Below are 20,106 nucleotides of genomic sequence, written 5' to 3'. Positions count from 1 at the left end.
GGAAACAAATCAGATGGCATTAGGAAAAGTAAATGCTAGCGAGGGATAAATGATTTCGGTGGGATCGGCATTTTGGACCATATCGGGTTTTGTGTAATGGTCTTTGGTTTTCATTCTTTTCTGGAGCACACAGAGGCAGAGCCCCTCTTTAGGCAAGCCCTATCCATAGGTGATTAGGAGGCAGACACCTACACCCATGAGCTGTCTTTGGTATCCATTTGTATTACAACACAGTTCAACATTAACAAGGGCTTGTTGGACTTGACCAGCTCTTGATCATCCAAACTATGAAACACATCTCCCCCAGCCCTCACTGTGGACAAGGCTGCCAGGGCTGGTTCTGTGCATCTTCAAAAGTGCCCATGGCTCACCAGCCTTAGTCTGACCTGCCAAGCCTTCTCTTTTCCAACCCATTGAAACGGCCTCATCCGCTCCGCCCTATGTTCTTGAGGTTGGATGTGAGTCTGTGCTCTCTTGTCCATGGGGCTGGTACCTTTTACTCTGTGGGTGACGTGAGCTGGCAGCAGTGTGATGAAGGGAAGCCAGGTAATACATTATCATGGCAGCAGAACACACAGACTCAAAGCTCCCGTAGAGGATGGCTGTGGTGGAACTGGGCAGAGGCTGCTTATTGCAAGCAGTGGAGAAGAAACAGCCTCTGCCTTCCAGGGCAAGAGGTGAAGCCAATGCACTGGCTTCAGTGGCAAGGTACTTGGGGTTTGTCCTACCCTTGACTTTGGCCATTCCAACTTTGAGCAAGTGGCTTGTCTACAAAAGAAAACTACTTAGTACCAACCCTGCCTCTGACCAACAATAAGATTCCAGTTGCTTTGAAACAAAAAGAATGACCAGCCTTATGTAATGCAACCTAATGGGATGCTAGTAGTCAATCTAATACCACGTAGTTGCAGAAAGCTCGCTCGTTCAATGCTGAGATGCCATCTCCATTTTCAACCATTTCAGTCATTTGTTCTTGAATCCATATACATTCAGATGTCACACACTTAGGGAGATGAACTTAGGTATTAGCAGGTCACCATTAGAGAGAGAGAGAGAGAGAGAGAGAGAGAGAGAGAGAGAGAGAGAGAGAGAGAGAGAGAGAGAAAGGAAGGAACCAACTTTGATATAGCTGGTAGTCGCTGGAGCCAGACAGCAACATAAAAGGATGTCACTAACACCAGGTGGAAAACAAACCTCATCAAGTGGTGTGAAGCCAGATGTACATAACATGGTAATGTGTGTACCCACTGGGAGTCACACTCAAATAGAAATATCTAGGAGCACCCTAGAAAGGGAAAACCATGCATATAGCTAGGCACTTCCTTGTGCTATCAGAACAAGCATGGACCTTTGCTTCAGTGGGGGTCTTCTAGCTTTCTAGCCAAGTGGGTTCAGGTCCAGTAAGGTATGTCTGGATGGGAGTTCTGGCTCTAGTGACGTGGACAAGGGTAACACCTCTCTGTAACTCATCTCTCCACCTAGAAATTGGGGTATTTGCTCATCCTGCAGTGGAGAGTGAGAGTTACAAACGTGACTCTCAGGTGTACTCATCCCACTGACAGATTCTGAACTGGATAATATCTGCCAGTGTCTGCGTGTTGGTCTTTTATCTGATTACTGGTTTTGGGTAGGAGGAAAAGAATCTGGGGAACATTTGAGCCCTGTGTCTGAGTCCAGTGTAATGAATGCATCCCCATATGCTGAGCACAAACGGTGCCGCTCAACATTGCCCTGGGAATCCTGGGGATTCTCTTTTGAGTACGGTGGCTGCTAGCCACCTGAGCCTAATGAAACCCCTAACTTCAAGTCAGTTGCAGTTAGTTACACTGACCATTCACTCCTTGCTCACACTGGCCAGGGTTTAAGAGCTTGGTAGTGTCAAACAGAAGACAGAGAAAGGGGTCTCCTGTCACAAAAGGCCCTTCGCTCCAGTATCCCAAAGTATGCACAGTGCCCTAGCCATCTTAAGACTTGACACCTCAAATCAAGGCCAGGAATTGTGGTCCCTTCCCTGGCCCTTAAAACAAACCTCTACTTAGGTCATTGTCCATACAGAATAAGCTCAGGGTGTCAGGGCAGGTCCATAGTGTGGGTAGCCTCTCACATCTGGTTCTAGAACAATCATTCCCATGCATCTCAGGGAACCAACCCTCTGGATACATTAGTTTCAAATTAGAATTAGAAATTAGAAACTAATTGATTCAGATCAATTAGTTTCAAAATCTAAGGCTACTTTGGTGGTGGCTCTTCCCACTCTACACCCAGGATCATTCATTTGACTAATACATTTCCCACCTGCCTTATCCCAAGGAGTCTCCAGCAGTTGGAGGGCCAGCCATAGCCAGTTCCACACCGTGACACCTGTAATGACTCTGGGGAGGGAGAGTGTCTGCCCATTTCCCTTGTATAAATATTGCATTGCCGGGCAATTGTATCAGCTCCTACATCCTGAAAATCTTGGCCCCTCTAATCACCCAAGGCAAGTCCTGAATGTTTCCCCTGTGGTCCTGAGGGTGGAAGGGGTTCTCAGGATTTATGTTCTTCATGGAGGCTGGAGATGGGACTATTTGGGTTGTATCCCAAGTTAAAACAACAGGAAATGCATTCTACTTTATACTGACTAATCTTAATATGTTAAAAATTATATTTTATTTCTCTGTGTGTGTGTGTGTGTGTGTGTGTGTGTGTGTGTGTGTGTGTGTGTGTGTCTGGGAGTTGGGGGCACAAAGGACAACCTGAAGAGATCAGTTCTCTCTTTACACCCCATGGGTCATGGGGATGGAACTTAGGTCACTGGGCTCGGTGGCAGGTGCCTTTGTCCACCGAGCCATCTTGCCATCAATACATGTGTATCATTGCATATTCATTTTCTGTGACATGACAAAGACTTGAAGGACCCATCAAGCTAAAACCCGAAGTTGTCCTTAGGAAATAGTCTCAAACCTGTGAGTCACTGACTGTGAGGGATTCTTCGGAAGCAGTGGGTTCGGGTCAAGCCTTCCACGTGCTTTTCATGCCCAGTAAAGGACAGAGTGGCTCTGGATAAGCAGTCGCCAGCATTAAGGAGGATCCCCTAATGAGGTGGGCCCAGCGGAGCCATGGCTGCATCTATGTGACACACCTTATGCCCACATTTCCATAATGTTCTCTGCGCTAGAACTGGGCCTTTGAGGGTCATGGATCTTCTCTTGTGTTAATGTCTAGGCAGTGTGAGGGGGAAGTGATGACCTTTGAGTCTGAGCAGCAGCCTCTACGTACCTTGGACTGTACTTAATGTATAATATCTTTGATGGGGCTTTTCATTATCCAGGATATCAGGCAAGCTCTTCCTGGTGGCTCTTTATCTATGGAGGGATATGTGCATCACCAGGCAGTAGCTTTCAGTCCCTTCCAAGTTATTCTTCCTAAGAGACTCTTCCGTTAATCCCGTTTGCTCGTATGCGTGCCTGAAAGGCTTGAGCAGAGAAAGGTCTCATAGGCAACTGAGTTTCAGTTGGATCTTCATCACGTAGGAGTGGTGGAGGCTGAAGTGTGGTTTCTAGGAAGCCCCTGCCTATAAGAGTACACAGTGGTACAGGATAAAAGGATGGGGCCTATGGACAGCATTTCAGAGGATGCCTCCTATAAAGAAGTGGGTTGTGCAAAAATTTCCTCATAGTCGTGCTTTTTAGTTCCCTGTAAAACGTTCGGGCAATTCACTCAAATCACCCTGCTTTATGCAGCACAGGCGGCATTTGCTCGCCCGGCTGGCATGAATGCCAAGAATTACCCTGACTATTTCAGTGTTCTCAGTATTATTCTGGTCTCTTCTCAGGAAGTGCTGGGTCACACAGGCTACCTGCATGACTGATGTATTTGTTAAAGGTTGAGAGCAGGGCAAGCGGGATTTAGAATTAAAAACCCAACCAGTTCTTGGAACAGTGGGAACTCCCTGTAGCCACCATGGGCTTCCTGAGCTGGAGAGCCACTGACCGGCTGTCTGGAAGGGCCTCACAGCTTAGTGCATTGCAGCCCCAGCAGCACCCTGTGGGGAGAGAGAGCTCTTCCTGGCTGTAAGCTTACCCATTCCAGACACTCTAGAGTAGTGGTTCTCAACTTTCCTAATGCTGCAATCAGTTCCTCTTCTTGTGGTGCCCCCCCATCCATAATATTATTTTCACTGCTACTTCCTAACTGTAATGTTGCTACTGCTATGAATCATAAGGTAAATATCTGATATGCAGGATATCTGATATGTGACCCCTGTAAAAGGGTCATTAACCCCCAGAGGAGAAACAACCCACGCGTTGAGAATCGCTGTTCTAGAGAAGTAAAATATTCACTGACTCCTAACAGCCCAATGAAGCTTTCCCTGTCAGAGACGACCAGAAACCTGTGAGAGAAGTTTGCTTCAAGGATGTTAAACATAAGGCCAAGAGCAGCCATTCTCTAGACTGACAGCTTCTTCACTGGCCAGGCCCATGGGAGCATCTCCCTTCAGGTTTGGGAAGTGAAGGGCATCCAGGACATGCCAGACCTCAAAACATAGCTAACAGAAAAAAGCAAGCATGACGTGTTGGACCTTTGTGACTAAACTGAGTCAGAAAATATGTGAGACCGCAGCTTAAAAGAAGGCAAGCTAAGGTGTCTGATAGCTTGAGGAAAGGTTCTAAGTTCGAACACCTAGTCAGAGGGACAGTTCCCTGTTAGTGGGGTATCCTTTAGGGAGGCAACAGGTGGCTTCTTGGTGGCCATTTGAGGTAAACAGTGGTTTAACTAATAATATTTTTTTGTTGTTTAAAAATGAAACACACATACACTCATATAAAAATCCATTCATGGGAATGCCTTCAAGTTCAGGGGCTTGTTGAGAGCAGCATTACCATGCTTTCAAGACTTGGGAGACAGAAATAAATAACAGTTAGCACACACCATCCAGTGGCCTATATTTATGTTCCCTCAAAGCCCCCTGTCCTGTTTGTTAATCAACATAAAAATGGGGGTAGTCACCAAGTAAGGAAGTCCTGTGCAGAGAAGTGAGTGAGAGACGAAGACCCGGGTCCAGGCCCTGTGTCGCCGGAATACCTCAGAATCCCTTCCAATGGGACAAGAGTTAGCCAGTGGCTTTTTTTTTTTTTCTTGGCGGGGGTGGGGTGGGTGGAGGGGGGTGGGGGTGGGGGAGCAGATAATCAGCTTTGGGATCTGTATGATCCATATCCAGATGACTCTCTCTCTCTCTTTATCCTAAAAACAGCCACAGGCCATCCACATGGTTATGTTGCTACAAACATTTACACAGACAGAGTTAGACCAGAGACCACAGTGTGTTGACTATTAGGTGGTTAAGTGTTGAGACTACATCAGCTCAGTTGAAATGGAGGCTAACATTCAGGTAGAGAGAGTTCATTTGTGACTGCCAGACAGGAAGACGTGCACTCATTCACATACTCAGAGAGCTTCAACTAAGCATCTCGTTCATGGTGGACACTGAGTTAGGCAGTGATCAGACTGAATTCAGGCACAGCCTTTAACGAGTACATTATTAACTAACATTCAGTTTGTTTTTGTATGTGTCTTACTTTTCTCCAGCATGTATGAACCGCCACTGCCCCCCACAGCTAACTTTGAAACTGTGTGTGTGCATGTAACACAAAATTGTAAATTGTATGGCAGCATCCTTTGTAGCCATGAAAAGGGTGTCCCACCTGTTTTTATTCCCTATGGGAATAAAAAGCCATCTGTTTTCACTGACATGTTGATGCCAGATAGATAGAACTGATAGACAGGCTCCTTTTCTTGTTCTCATATTGACGGTATACTCACAATCAGGCATTTCAGAACCTGTGAGGAGATGAGAAATCCCTTGGTGGAATTTTCTCTGATTACCCAGGTCCAAATGGAATAAATACTGTGTCACAATAATGGAAAAAACAGAAGGGGCTAGTTAACTTCATCCAAGTTACAGAACAAGAGGGTCAGCATGGGATGTGTACACCCTCATGGCAGCTGTAGCGGAGACCTGGGAATCATAAAATGTTTCCATCACATCTGAACTGGACTCCCAGGTTCCCCCTTCTGGAGCCCAGGCAAAGCTGGGTCCAGTCAGGTGATCCCATTCCTGCCCTGGTAATACCCCCTGGGATGATGAGGTATTCCTGCCTTAAGATTAAGGTCTTGAACCTAGTTAGCTGGGAAAGGTCCCAGGCAGAGTGGAGAGGGGTGGGGTAGGCAGCGGTCAACAGTGTGCTCTGACGTCCTTGGTCCTGAGACTTAACTCTTGTGGATTCTGCAAGTCTGAAGGGTGTCCTCCTCAGCTATGGCAAGATGTTCCACAGGGCACTGTGAGCATCGAGAGAAGGCTGTGCTAAACGCCAGATCAGAGGCAGGAAGGTCCTTCATTCTGCCAAATGCTTTCCTGTTCCTTCATGTACTTTATTTGCAGTGAATGGGAATGTCAGCGGTCCATTTTCTAATGTTCTTGATGGATCTGTCTCGGTGGCTCTCTGCAGTTACTGTAACCCAAACATTTTAAAGTGGTACAGCCAGCACCGAGGGAGGTCAGCCTCCATTGCACTTGCTTTTTCCTTCCTCAGAAAATGAGCTTTGGCAGGGCAGAAAAAGCACAGTGACTAGGGCCCTGAGATCAGCAGGTCCCCAGCTAAGAAATGCACACTCACATGGCCTCCCCTGCTACTTCAGCGGGGTCTCCAACCAGCAGGACCTCTGACTGTTCCTTTGTAACCAAGACCTCTAAAGGCCTTGCAGCCTGCATACCTGCCTGCCCAGGGGATTTGGAAATTAAATGAAACTTGGAAGATAGGTGGTGGCTCACACTTGTAATCTCAGCACTTGGAAGGCTGAGGCAAGAGGCCTACTAAGGCCATGGTAGGCTACAAAGCAAGGCTCTGTTTCCATCTCATACCCTGTGGTTGTCTGCGGACAGCCCCTGCCTTCCTCTAAAGTCAGTTCCTTTGTCCAAGCCGCCGGGAGGTCAAGGCATGCCGGCTAGAACATGTGGGATGTCTCCTCTGACTGTTACACTGGTTAGATTATTCTGGAGGATGAGGAGGGGCTGAGGATTGCAGAATAGAGGCGCTGTGCTTTGAACTTCCCTTCTGAGAGAAACACTGCACTCACTGAGAGCCATATGGAGTTGGGATGGAGTCAGGGAACTTGGAGTCCTTTTCAGATCTCGTAGCTTTGACTTTCTGACGTACGTTGTTTTTTTTCCCCCCACCTGGAAGAAGGCTCCTTTCTGCCCTAAGAACATGTTCTGCAGAAATATCTGGAAGTAGCAGAACTTGAGCAGCCATCTGAAAATTCTCATAAAAATGTGCCGAGGAAAAGCCCACGTGGGTACGCACACATGACATGCATACACGGAGAACAAACCCACCCTAATGCCCCTTCGCATTCCTTTGCCACACTCTCCCAAGGCCTCTTCTCTCCCATGACTACCAATGCTGTCCGTGAAGGCAGCATTCCATGAGCAGACTTTAGGAAGAGTATTGTTTTTCTCTTACAACACGTAGCTTTTATAGATTTGTGATAAAATAGTCACATCCCACATTCAGGTCTATTTATTATTTTTGTGACTTTTGAAATGAAAGTGCATGCCAGAGCCCTCCTAGTATGTGTTTTCATTTAACTTGCAGGGTCGTGGTGAGCCTTCTTTAAGGCTTATGTTTAGATAGCTTTGTAAATACTGGTCTGAAGTTCTTGGAAACGATAAGTCTTTCCCTCCCTAACACAAAAATAAAAAATAAAAATAAAGCTAAATATATTTGTAAGTGTATAAAACACATTTCTCATTCTTGCTTTGGGCTTCGTGTAGGTATCACACACACCTGAAAATGGAATTTAAATAATCTTCCTGAGCAGAATGCCAAAATAGCTTTCAAATACCTCCTCAGCCTTTCAAGTTGGCCAGTGAATAGAAACCTCACCACTGAGCCACTAGGCGACTCTGAAACCCCGTTTGCAGATAAAATGAGCAATTCAAGGCATGACATGAACATTTATGAAATTTATGGATTTGTGTTCCAGAATTCAGATTAAAAAAAGGAAGAAGAAATGTGAGTTCTGGTTTTCAAATACTTTTTTTTTTTCAAACCCTATGCAATGTCTGCTACGCAATGCAAAAATTTTGCTCTGCCCTCTAGAGTGGCACGGGAATGAGAGCCCTCCCCCCACCCCCATTCTCACACACCCCCTCCCCCAGAGCCCCTCTGAGCTCAGCACATCAAGTGCACCTAAGTGAAGCAACCTGCAATGTGCACGGCCTTTCTGAGCCTCCACAGAATGATTCCAGGTAAAAGAACCTCCATGAGAGGACTGAAGCTTGGATGTGCTTCACAGGCTCTCCAAGGTCAAGAGGGAGGGCGTGCCTGAGTTCACCAGTAGGTTGTGTGAGACTTGGCAATTCCCTAAAAATGGGGACGCAGCAGGTCTGCCCAGGGAAAGAGGAGCATAAGCTTAGGCTAGGCCTAGGTTCTGCTCTGATTGAAGGGGCTTCCGAGACTCCACTCCTGTCCCCACTCCCTTGGCTCACACAGAATTGAAATTCAACCTCCGGGGAAAGCAAGCCTCCCAGTGCTAGAGGCAGCACAGGCCACCATTCCCCAACTAATGTATACTTTTAAGGATTCATCTTGACTAAGAGGAGTTCCCTTGGTGTGATCATTGCAGAAAATTCAGGGCCATTTACCTCTAAATCCAGGGACCTGGGCAACAACGCAGCTTGTGCTGCCCCGAGGTAAAGAGCTCATCGGATGAGGGGGTCACCCATCAGCCAGGTTCTTACTTCCTCAAACTGATTCAAATTAGAGTAATGTGTGAACAATAAATCAAAACAAACTTTTCAAGGCAGCATAAAAACAACAAACAGAAGCAGGTGGACCACCAAGGCAGAAGGCTCTGATACAGTATAAAATAAACTCCACATTATTCCAAAGCCCAGAGAGAAACAGTACAGGGGATGAGAAACCTGGGGAAGGATGCTGCCAGAGTAGGCACATTTCAACTACAAATGGAATTTTTTTAAAAAAAAGGATATTTATTTATTTATTCATTCATTCATTCATTCATTCATTCATTCATTTATTTGACACAGAGTCTTGTCGTATAGCTTAGTTGGCCTTGCTTGATAGATATTAAAAAAAGGATATTTATTTATTTATTTATTGATTGATTGATTGATTGATTTGACACAGAGTCTTGTCATATAGCTTAGTTGGCCTTGCTTGATAGACCAGGCAGATAGAGAGCCAACTGCCTTGGCCTCTGGAGTGCTCTGATTAAAGCCATGTGCACCACCCTTCTGGCTGGAGTAAAACTTTTTAGGTCACCATCTCATCAGTTATACAATAGATTGTGTCCCCAGATAAGTCTCAAATTGGACAGTAAGGACTTCTACAAATCATTTCACATAATACAGAAATTTGTTCAAGATTGTGGTGGTTTGGAAGAAAATGGCCCCCACATGGAGTGACACTATTAAGAAGTGTTGCCTGATTGGAGGAAGTGTGTCACTGTGGGAGTGGACTTTGAGATCTCCTATGTTCAAGCTACTCCTAGTGAGACAGACCATTCCCTGTTGCCTGCAAGATGTAGGACTCTTAGCTACTCCTTCAGCACCACATCTACCTGCATGCTGCCTTGCTCCCCACCATGATGATAATGGACTGAACCTCTGAACTGTAAGCCACCCCAACTCTTATAAGAGTTGCTATGGTCATGTTGTCTCTTCACAGCAATAGAAACTCTAAGACAAAGATCTTCTGTCTATCTTATGTACATGAGTGCTTTGCCTACCTGTCTGCACACCATGACCATGCAGTGTTCAAGGAGTATGCAGTATCCATCAAAGAGAGTGTCAGATTCCCTGGAACTGGAGTTGCAGATAGTTGTGAGCCGCCATGTGGATGCTGGAAATTGAACCCAGGTCCCTTGCAAGTGCAGTGAGTGTTCATAACCACTAAGCCATCTCTCCTGCCTCTGATAAGAAGAATTTAATCTTTATCAAGGAGAATTCAGGTGCATTTGTTTCTCAAATAAATGCAAGTCAGCTTTGAAAAGGTACACAAGCTTCAGGAAGCAAAGGGCCTCACTTCAAATTGTTAACTAAGCTAATCTAAATACATCAAAAGAATCTATAAATAAAAGATAAAAGCCCTTGTGGGTATTTATCATCAAGACCTGAATATGCATAGTCACACTTTCAAACTGAAACCTCCATACATTACAGCATGTTTGACTGATAGGGCTCAAGTGGAGAGAAATGGCAGCCAGAAGGAAAATCCATCTTAGTACCATAAACTCACATCCTTATTTTTATTCCCTTTGTGTAGCTAGTACCACCAAAAATTCATTTTCATTAATTTTCAATAAACTATAGCTTAAGCATTAACTCTCCTCCCGGAACACAAATTAATCAAGCTTGCCTCTGCTCAGCCCTAAAAAGCCATCTTTCTTCTTATTAATAGATATTTCTAATGCCTTCTGGGGCAAATGGCTTGTTTGTATCATGATTGTCATTATTTTACAACTGGGCATCTCCTCCATTGAATAAATACATTAAAGAAAATGCAAGCTTTGTACATTTATATAACTTGAAAATCCACACAGAACCTCCCCACAATGATAGGGTCACCCCATTTGGGGAGATACTAAGCCAGTAACAGTCTACAGAAAGCCATGGAGTTCATTGGGGGTATTTCTCAGAGAGGGGTGTTTTACCTAGATAGCCTATGGGCTAAATGAGTGACCTTTCACAGGCCTGTGAAGAGGGCAGCTTAAGATGTAAGGCTGAGCCATTTATCTTCATAACTGAATGTAGGGAGCAGAAAATGATTGACCTTTATCCCCACTTGTTCGGAAAAATTTAAAAGGGGATGATGCTAATAGTCTATAGACAGGCATTCCTTCCCCAGCTGGAAACATCACCAGATTGGCAAGTTTATTTTCCTTTCCAGAAGCAAAAAGGTATTTTGTGCCTGGACCCAAAAAGAATATGTATAGATATTCTCCGTTTGCTCATGCATCCATTCATCCAGTCATTGTTCAAAGCATACTTCTTTGTCATCCACTATATTACTGACATATACCGCACACTGCAAGTTCACCAGAACCTTGCCTACGTTCTGGTGTAGGAAGACAGAAAAGGCCAAGCGGCATTAATGGACTCCTCTGAGGACTGGTGTGGTGAAGTTGAATATGGGAAAGGAAGCAGGTGTTCACTTTCTATTCATCGGGAAGAAGGCAAAGAGGCTATGCCCAGATTCTTCTCATTAGAGGAGGACATAGGGAAGAAGAACAGAAGACAGGGTCCTGGCCAGCAAAGTGGTCTCAAGTGGTGCACAGGAGAAAGTGACCCTATATCCCTACCCCACTGTGGAGTGGTCTATGGAGAGTCGCAGATCACTAGAACTTTTTGGAGGGTGTGCAGGGCTGCCTGGAAAGGGGGTGGTTAGCAAGAATCCTGGAGACTGGCCATGGGAGGATGCCGTTTTTCAGAAGCATGCAAATCTGCTTCCGTGACATACAAGCATATCCTTCAACTTGAAAAATGGGCCTTGTAGATTCTAACTGCCCAAGCAGTTAAAACCAACACCCACAAAGGGTCATGCAGGACATAAAGACACAGCAAGTACTGGATGGACTCTCTGCAGGAAAGCATGCTGGGATCCTGTGCTGCAGATTTCTTAAAGTCAATAATTAGAACACAAAATAGAAACAACCAGGACTATCAGGCACCATCTTGGAATTGAGCAAGAGGGCACATGGTTGGCATGTAGGGTGGCATCTTAAGGGTTGCCATCTCAATTCTTGGTTTGAGAGAAATTACTTTTTTGTTTTCTTTTAAGAATTTCACCTAAGTAAGGTTAAGACCAATAGGATGGACAGAGATGCAACTCAACTTCTTAGGGATATGTTCCAACGCAGCATTTCTGCATTATTCAGGTTGAAACTCCCAGCTTGGGCCCCCAATACTCCAAGAATAAGGAACTGAACCCCAGAATGCTACCGAACACACCACGTTCCATTGGGAAGGTGTTAGCTGCACAAACACAGGGTCCTGAGGTAGAGTCCTCAGCACCCACAGAACAGTGAGACATGGGACAACTGCACATCTGTAAGCTCAACATGTGGGGGTAGGTGGGGGAGACAGGTGGTTCCCTGTAGCTGGTTTGCCTGCCGGTGTAGCTGAACTGCTGAGGGACACCAATAAGAGGTGGGTATGTAGTGTTGACCACAGGGCTACATATGTGCATATGTGTGTGCGCACAACACATACAAGAAATCAGGAATTCATGTGTCTGTGTCCAGGGGAAATTCATGAGTATCTGAAAAAGGAATTTGGTCTCAGCCCAAGCACTCCCTCACCCCCACCAGATGATCTAGATAAAGGTAGGGAATCTAGGTTTATGTTTAGTTGGACTGGCCTTGCTGTTCACACCAGACCGTAGGAAACTAATCATGGAAGAGCCGGTAACAGCTGGAGTTCTCTAAATGCATACAGTTCAGTGACTGCATTGGGGTAGCTAATAGACAACCCGCTACACCATGCCCATAAAACTTCAAGGGGTTTTCTAGAGTTTTATTCAAAGGCCAGGTAAATTTGACTGGAACAGATCAAACTCACTCTCAATGATCCTCTTAGACAGTCATCTCTTGGCTCATTCACATTTCTACTTGCTCATTCATCCCAAGCTTCCAAACAGGCTTTAACTGCCACCTCTCATGGGACCTGCATGCTAGACATCAGCTGGGCAAACAAGGATGGATGCCATCACCATGTTGAAAATGCATGCCGGAAGCCCTGGCAGCAAAGGCAAATGGAGAACAGATGAGAGCCAGCAAGCCAGGGCTTGAGAAGGGCAGCTGCTAGGTGGTCGGCCCTCCAGAGCTCTAAGAGGACGCCAGACAGGACACTGCATAGGTGTCAGGGTTAACCTCACTTACACATCACGGGGGCAGGAATGAGTGCCTCAAACAGTTCCGCCCACCTTGGAGATGACTGTGATTCAACGTTCATCCTTAACAACCTACTTTGTCTGATTAGAGACCCAGGCCCAGCAAGGATCACACAACTGCTGTGCCTGACTCAACTGAGGGGCAGCTACTGGGGACAGGAGCCTCGCTGGGCCATAAGCTAAGAGGGCCCACCCTGCGTTTGATGAACCAATGGGTGACCTTGGAGTTGGCATGAAAACCAACTTGATATTCTTCGTAAGAAGCTTAAAGCAACGGGCAAAGTGCTTGGTGTGCACGCATGAAGCCGTGAGTTGAAATGCCTAGCACACAGTTGGGCACTGCAGTTTGCATCTGTCACACCCATGCTGAAGGGCAGGAATCCTGAGAAAAGGGAACCCCTGCTCTCAGCCAGTCAGGCTAGTTCATCAGTGAGCTATAGATTCAGCGAGCAACCCTGTCTCACAAAAATAAGGTTGGAAGTAATGGAGAAGACACCTCATGTTAACATCTGGTCTCCACATATTCACACGTACATATTCACCACCACCACGCAGACACACCACGAAGCTTTAGTCAGATACTCCCTAAATCTTGGCATATAGTAGTTCACATCTATGTAGGCTCCAATGCTTACAACAGATGTAGATGTTTCTATGGATATATTGGGAAAGTCTAAATTCACTTTAGCAACGGAAGAGCTGATATATAAACTTAGGTACACTTCCAGTACATGATCTAGCAAATTCCTAGTGAGGTTTCAGATGCAGAAACAAGCTAGGTCTGCTTCTCGGAAAGCTTCGAGATCTGTGAGGTTCCCCCACAACAGCCAACTCGGACTACTTTGGAAATTTAATTTCTTAACACTAGCAGAGGTATCCTGTGCCTCTAATTAATGTCACTTTGAGACTGTTATGTGGAAAAGCCCATTAAGATGCTGACACAAGCTATGGCTTAGCTATCAAGAAGGGACAGCTGGGCAGGGATGCAGAAGAAAAAGAAAAAAAAAATTGGCACCAGGTGAGAAAAAGCCCAAATTAAAAAGAGAGATCAAAATTAAGAGGATAAATTAGATAAGAACATACATTATCACAGAGAGTAAAGATGGTCCTTGCGTTTTTGTTTTTCTTCAGGAGATGCCATCCCTGGCTGAGGGCCATACCCACAGGACTAGGACACAGCCTTTGTGTTAATTTGGCATGACAGTGCCAACACTCTATGTAACTAGTGTTTTGAAAAACCACACTTGGAGGGTCACCCCCAATGTTCCTATCATCCCGAATGCTTTTGTTTAGTGCTAGAAATGTGACCTTGTTGAAAATTAATATGCCATTTAAAAGACAGTGAATAAGCTCCAAGGTCACTTGCTGTCCCCTGTACTATGCAGAATTGGGGGGAGGGACCCATAACACACTGCAGGCTAGGACACAGGCAGTGCTGAGAGGATTCGCCAGACAGATGGAGCCAAATCAGATTTAGCACAAAGACTAATGTTGCCACCAAGACAGGGGAGCAAGTGAGTTTTAGGGTGAGAATTTAAGATCTCCCTGCTCTCTCTCCCTTCCCTTCCTCTCCTCCTCTTCTTCTTTTCTTCCTACTCTTCCTCCTCCTCCTCTTCTTTTTTTCAGATCTGCTTGTTTTCATTTGCCCTGTATGGGTGTTTTGCCTGCATCTATGCATGTGCACCATGTAAAGTGCCTGGTGCCTGTGGAGGTCAGAAGAGGGTGCTAGATCCCCTGGAACTGGAGTTAACAAGTGATTGTGAACTGTCATGTGGGAGCTGGAAATGGACCCTGGGTTCTCTGCAAGAACAGCAAGTTCTTGTAATGTCTGAGCCATTTCTCCAGCCCGCCTCTTGTCTTCTCTACCTCCTTTTTTCTTCTCTCTCCCCTATTCCTAGTCTCCCTTCTCCCACTGCTGTGAATAGTCTCACTACACCTCCCACTATTTTGGAATTCCTAGGCTTTGGCAGCTCTCCCCATCACCCATCTCTGCCTCGATGGTAGCTACAGCTCCAATCATTCCCCCATGTTTGCATAGTCCTCTGCAGTGGAGCTGAGGCCATTGTCACAGTCGTGCAAGGCCATGAGTTTGAGTCTCAGAACCACGAAAATGAAAAGCTCTTACAGGCGGGAAAGTACATCACTGTGGCTACAGGAACAACCGATCTCAGTCACAACAGTGTCAGCATTACTGTTTGGTGCCAGAGAGCCAGCATCCCCCTCCCAGACAGGCTTTCCTTTCAGATCTTAGAACTTTATTGGGCTCTGCTTCTCATGAAAGCACAGGGAGGGGTGATCTCATGCTGGACCTCCCCCTCCCTGCCTTCCTCTCCTGCTCCTCTTCCCCATCCTCTTCATCCTCCTCCTCTCTCCTGCCCTCTCCTACTCCTCTTTACCTGCCCTCTTCTTCAACCTCCTCCTCCCCTTGCTCTTCTTCATTCCTCCTCTCCCTCCTCTTCCCTCCTCTTCCTCTCCCCTTCTCCCTGCTCTTCCCTGTCCCTTCTCTTCCACATCTCTTCCCGACTCCTCTCCTGCTCCTATGCCCCTCCTCCATTTTTTAATTCTTCTGCTCTTCTAGCCAAACCAGCAGTGTTCGGCTTTTGCTTCATCTTGTTTTACTCAAGATTCGTGGGTCTTGTTCTTGCAGATCATCCAGGATGTTGAAGACCCCAAGAAGCTTGGATGTACAGTGGCCTTTCGCTGTACTACTCACATTGCTTCCTACCGCCTAGCTGTCCCTGCTCCTCTAACAGATACAGGTCATCTACCACTCCCATCCCTTGACCTATGGAATCTCTGCAGCCCAGGACAGCACCTCGGTGTATCCCAACTGACATTGGCAGCCATCCTTCTTGCTTTAGCCTCACGATGGGGTGCTATAGAAATCCCTGCAGCAGCTCAGCCCTCTGCCTCCCTTCCTTCTCCTTTGATAATTCAGCTCTGGTAAAAGAAACACTGGAGTACCCCACACAGGAACCGTTACCAATGCTTTCTCAAAAAGCATACACTAGTATGTATGAAAGGGGAATATACTTGTAAGAAAAACACATATTTATATTTATATATTCAGGGACTGTTACTAACAACTGAAGGACTGGAGCAAATTACTATAAAAGCATTCTGTAGCTAGCGGGGCTGGAATGCCGAACTGAACTCAAGGAGCTCTGGCCACTACAAAGAAGAATCCATCTGGTTCCCTGAGCAGGGACACCATGAGATGAAGGCTGCATTCTGCAAACCATACTCACTGTACTTTTTAAAATGATGTAAAAACTTGTTGAGAAATAAGGTTTCATATCAAAGCAGAAGTGACCCCATAAATGGTCTCCCCCAGAAGTGCCCTATGGAACAAGCTTGTCTAAATCCTACTTCTATAGAACACTGAGTCCTTTCCAGGTTCCACTGAACTCACATTCTTCACATCCTTATCGAGCTTATAAATCATGTCTAATTAGCTGTACCATTCACACACACACACACACACACACACACACAGAGAAAGAGAGAGAGAGAGAGAGAGAGAGAGACAGAGAGAGAGACAGAGAGAGAGACAGAGAGAGAGAGACAGAGAGATTTTAGACTCCCTAAAAGATTGCCCCTGGGCTTTGGTGCTGTCCTTGGTGCTAGATCCTATTTCCTCAAGTCTACTGTCATCTATTGTTAAGTACAGAAAGCCCATTCCAATACAAGGATGTTTTAAAAGAGCCTCAGCAAAGAGAAAGAAGCTCTCAGTGACTGATTTGGGTTCTGAGTTGGAATGGTGTACAAGAGTCAAGGAAAAAGGGTACACAGGGCCAAGGACATGGATCAGTCACTAAAGTACTTGCCTTGCAAGTATGAGCGTTCAGTCACCAGAAGCCACGTGAAAAGCTGGGTTTATTGGCATGCTCTTATAATCCCAGTGATCATGAGATGGGAAGTAAAGACAGATCCCTGGGCACTCACGGATAGCCTTGTCTGCTTGTTCCAGGCAAACAATTGATTCTGTTCTAAACAAACAGAAGGAAGTGCCTGGGGCTTGACATTCAGAGCTATCTGGAACTACATGTGCATGGTGCATGTAAGTTACATGCTTACGTCTGCACAGATACACACTCATTAATGGGGATGGTCAGAAAGAAGGAAGGACAGGGACAGCCACACACATGAGAAAATGATTTTAAACTGCTCCCTAAAAGCCTGCCCCTTGGCCTGAGTGCTGTCCCTGGTGCTGGATCTTATTTTCTCAAGTCTCATACTAATATTGTTAAGCTTACAGGTCACTCCAGTGGGACACCGTGAGTACTACACTGTCTTTACATGGGACAAACCAGAGGGGTTCATCTTGTGAGGCCAGAACCATTCACAATGTATCCTTCCATTTCCTGTGGTGCTCACTCATCACTTGATTCATGCATTGTTCAGGACTTTAGAATAAGGAAAAACAAACAACAACAACATCAACAAAAAAAAAAAACCTCAACCATAAGTGTTGGTCAGAGTCATATTAGCAGAACAAGCCAGTGGGACCAGATATTGAATAGAGGATGAACTTATAATTGAGGATAAAGCATGGGTGCCCAAAAGCAAGCAAGAAGAAAACTTTACAAAGTCAGCACCTACTCACACCCCAATCCCACCCCCACCCCCCAAAAAATCTGATCACAACATCTGTCCTGGTTTGTTTTTAGGTCAGTAATTTAAGTTCTTACATCTGTGACCTTCTGATTCACCAGAGATCTATGCCTTACTGTTCTCAAGGAAGCTCTTGCTGTAGTGGTCTGAGCTTTCAGTGTTCTTCTGGGTTACAAGAGTGAGACAGAAAGACAGCCCTTCCAGATACTAGCTTTATGGAAAGGGTTCTGAGGAGAGAGTGAGAAAGCGGGGATCTTGTCCGTTGTCACTTGGTTTTCCTGCCCTCAAGAAGAGGGCATCGGGTCCATGGCCATACAATTCTAAATGTGCCTATCTTGTCTCATCTCAGAAGCTAAGTAGGGTCAGGCCTGGATAGTCCCTGAATGGAAAAGCACATCTGTTACATCTCTGTTTGCAGCACAGACCCAATTCAAATACTGCAGCCCAGTTATTAATGTGGCCTTAATATGATCAGTGAAGCCAAATCCTACAGCTTGGAAGGTCCAAGATCAGTTAGCACAGAGCACAACAGATTCCCTGGTCAAAAGTCCTGTGTGAAGAACACTCCTTCGTTGGCTAAAATTTCGGTTGAGTCATTGATTGACAGGAGCTGCTGGCAGGAGCCCTGGGGTGAGTTAGGCACAAAGCACAGGCCAACATTTTACATTTTACCCCAAGTTCATCCCTCTCTGACTTGGTTGATTCCTTCAAATGACAACCACAGGGAGTGTAATAAAGAAACTGTTAGAAACATTCAGAAGGGACTCTCCAAAAGAGGTTCTGGTGCATAATCAAGTCTGGACAGGGAAAGCTAATGGAAGATACCACCAAGAGAACAGAAATGTGCCTGACTACTATTAGGAGACCATCCAACCCTCCCTGTGGGGTGACTACATGCCTCTACCTCTGTTGAGCACTTAATAAGGGCAAGCACTTAGCATCATCACAATTAGCTTCTGGATAGCCACAACCATACCTGACTTAGTAGGTACTTGCTAACTGACTGGAATGGAAATGTGCATGTTTTATAAGTGATTAGTGTAGTCTGCTCAAGAGAGCTTAGAAAGGACAGTTTCTTGCTAAAAGTATGCCACCATCCTGGAGGAGGGTCCTCTTGTGACTTTCTGGTGCCCGAAGCCCTTGTCCTGTCAATTTCAGATTCACTGACTATCCCAAGCTGCCAATTACATGTAGTGAAAAACACAGGTCCCTGGATAGAGGCAAGGCAGCACAGAACATCAGAAGCCTGGGGTCTAAGAATAATGAGATCCTGGGCCTGCAGTGTAGCTGGATTCTGTTCTATAAAATGAGAAGAGAATAATTAATTGGAAGACTCCAGGCACTAATACAAGTGAGACCCTTGAGGCTTGGAGGTGACTGAGCAAAGATGGGACGTGATGCAGATCAGGCCCTGTAGAGGTTATAGTGAGGTCTAGGACAGGAAGGTTCTAGAAGCTTGAAGTGCTCCAGTGAGTGCCCCAGACAATGGTTAGGGTTCACAGGAGCCTTCTTTAAGCACCTAGAGTTGGGATGTGGCTAACACAAAAAACTGTTAGATGCACTGCCTCTCTATGGCTCATACCCATTAAGACAGCAGAACTTTGTGGGCAACCCAGCCCACCAGAGTAACAGCACATGGACACACATTGCTAGGATGTCACAGCAAGGATGTGGATTCAAGTACAGCGCTTACTTCTCATCGTATGGTGGCTATGGTCAAGAACAAGCTGAGGGCCAAGCTCACTAGAGTAAACTGAAAAGAGAATGGCCCTGTGCGTCCCCAAGAGGCTAGAGAAGGGCCCTGGCTAGGATGGGACAAAGAGGCAGTGTGTATACTTGGGGCTTGCCGATGGGGGGAAAGAGCTAAGAACAAGAACTGCCATGTATAGGGAAGAACAGAGCAGGGTTATGAGGCCCAGGTGGAAAGGCCAGCTATGGGTGTCCAGAGGTGCCCAGTATAGCAGAGGGACAAGACAAACACAGCAATGGTATGATTCTAACTCTTTTTCAATGAATCATAGGAAATGGTTGGCAACATTTGGAGGCAGAGTATGGTCCCTTGATTAACAAATAAGCTACACCAAACTCAAATCAACTGCCCTGAACTCAGAGTTATGCCTGCGTTTACCGAGTCCACAGAGACAATGTCAGTATTGGGCAGCCAATGCCTTTGTCCGATGTTTACATAACACAAAATATAAACGAGGAAACAAATGTTATTTTCAATTTGAAACTCATGATGCATATGCACGCAGTGTACACAGCAAAAGACAACACACACACCATCGGTGTTGACACAGCCACTGTACACATGGTTCCCTTGCTGGGTGATGCTGTCCATGCAAATCTGCCCCCAAAGTGATTAGAAATAAATCCAGATGGGAACGTTTCTCCCACCATCAACTAAACCGATTCAGTTGCTCCTGTTTGACCCTGGGTGCAAATAGAATACAGTATACATATGTGTTAGAAGTAGCAGAAAGTCCAGCCAATGTAGAGTATTTGGGAGGGAGCATAAAGAAACACACACACACACACA

General features: G+C 45.7%; 2 protein-coding genes across 4 annotated transcripts in view; one reads left to right on the top strand and one right to left on the bottom strand.

Moving 5' to 3' along the window:
• The window catches only part of Dock1 (dedicator of cytokinesis 1), a 516,862-nt gene that overhangs the window by 262,248 nt on the left and 234,508 nt on the right, over positions 1-20,106 (bottom strand). The window lies entirely within an intron of this gene.
• Positions 1-20,106, top strand: part of Insyn2a (inhibitory synaptic factor 2A) — a 57,175-nt gene that overhangs the window by 20,317 nt on the left and 16,752 nt on the right. The gene's annotated exons all lie outside the window — the stretch shown is intronic.

Source organism: Peromyscus maniculatus, chromosome 1, assembly GCF_049852395.1.
Source record: "Peromyscus maniculatus bairdii isolate BWxNUB_F1_BW_parent chromosome 1, HU_Pman_BW_mat_3.1, whole genome shotgun sequence".
In the NCBI taxonomy this organism is placed as follows: Eukaryota; Metazoa; Chordata; class Mammalia; order Rodentia; family Cricetidae; genus Peromyscus; species Peromyscus maniculatus.
The sequence above is the reverse complement of the archived record's forward strand: the minus strand, read 5'-3'. Positions and strand labels throughout refer to the sequence as shown.